Source organism: Rhincodon typus, chromosome 6, assembly GCF_021869965.1.
Source record: "Rhincodon typus isolate 14 chromosome 6, sRhiTyp1.1, whole genome shotgun sequence".
Taxonomy (NCBI): domain Eukaryota; kingdom Metazoa; phylum Chordata; class Chondrichthyes; order Orectolobiformes; family Rhincodontidae; genus Rhincodon; species Rhincodon typus.
The window spans coordinates 18,197,851-18,199,693 of record NC_063337.1 but is presented as its reverse complement, the minus strand read 5'-3'; positions in this window follow the sequence as shown (position 1 = coordinate 18,199,693).

The following is a 1,843-nucleotide window of genomic DNA, read 5'->3' as shown; positions in this document are numbered from 1 at the left end:
TTATCTGCTTTCCGGAGGGACAACTCTCTCCGTGACTCCCTTGTCCGCTCCACACTCCCCTCCAGCTCCACCACACCCGGCACTTTTCCCTGCAACCGCAGGAAGTGCTACACCTGCCCCCATACCTCCTCCCTCACCCCCATCCCAGGCCCCAAGAAGACTTTCCACATCAAGCAGATGTTCACCTGCACATCTGCTAACGTGGTATACTGCATCCGCTGTATCCGTTGTGGCCTCCGCTACATGGGGGAAACCAAGCGGAGGCTTGGGGACCGCTTTGCAGAACACCTACGCTCGGTTCGCAATAAACAACTGCACCTCCCAGTCGCGAACCATTTCAACTCCCCCTCCCATTCCTCAGACGACATGTCCATCCTGGGCCTCCTGCAGTGCCACAACGATGCCACCCGAAGGTTGCAGGAACAGCAACTCATATTCCGCTTGGGAACCCTGCAGCCCAATGGTATCAATGTGGATTTCACAAGCTTCAAAATCTCCCCTCCCCCTACCGCATCCCAAAACCAGCCCAGTTCGTCCCCTCCTCGCTAACGTGTTCTTCCTCCCACCTATCCCCTCCTCCCACCTCAAGCCGCACTCCCATTTCCTACCTACTAACCTCATCCCGCCCCCTTGACCTGTCCGTCCTCCCTGGACTGACCTATCTCCTCCCTACCTCCCCACCTACACTCACCTTTACTGGCTCCATCACCGCCTCTTTGACCTGTCTGTTTCCTCTCCACCTATCTTCTGCTCTATCCATCTTCTATCCGCCTCCCCCTCTCTCCCTATTTATTTCAGAATCCCCTTCCCATCCCCCATTTCTGATGAATGGTCTAGGCCCGAAACGTCAGCTTTCCTGCTCCTGTGATGTTGCTTGGCCTGCTGTGTTCATCCAGCTCTACACCTTGTTATCTCAGATTTTCCAGCATCTGCAGTTCTTACTATCTCTGATATAAAAATGGAAATGGTTGTAATATTCATGAGGAAGTGGATTCATTGTTTCTTGAAAAGTATATTCTTCTTGTTAAAAAATCCACCGCTTGATACCAGCAACTAATATGTCAATGCTTTCATATCAAATTTAATTGTCCAATATTTGAATTCTCTGTTATAATGTAACATGTACTAACACTATAAAGGACTATTTGAACTGATAGTTTTTAACAGTTCTCTATGTAACCTTTACTTATATACATTTAATTTATTTGTTCAATAGCCAGTCAAGGAATATGCGAAATAATTAATGAATTTGAAGGAGAACCAGATTAACTCTTACGACTGATGTGAAACTCACTGGCCTGTAATTCCCTGGTTTATCCTCACCACCCTGCTTGAAAAGTGGAATCACATTAGCTATCCTCCAACCCTCTGGCAATTCCCCCATCAGCGGAAAGGAATTAAATATTTTGGACAGAGCTTCTGCAATTACCTCCCTCACCAACCACAGCAGCCTGATTTACAACCCATTCAGACCTTGGGATTTGTCCACTTTTAAGCCTGCTAAAACTTCCAATACCTCCTCACTCCCTACAGCAAACAGTTCAAGAACCTCACAGTCCGTCATCCTGAATTCTGTACTGACCTCCTCCTTCTCACAAGTGAAGACAGATGTGCATGATTCATTTAACACCTTACCAATGTCCTCCAGTTTCACACAGTGATTACCCCTTTCGACAAAAACAGAAGTTGCTGGAAAAGCTCAGCAGGTCTGGCAGCATCTGTGAAGAAAAACTCAGAATTAAAACTTTGAGCCTTGGAACCCTTCCTCAATTCTGACCCAAAATGTTAAGTCTGATGTTTTCTTCACAGATACTGCCAGACCTGCTGAGCTTTGTCAGCTGGG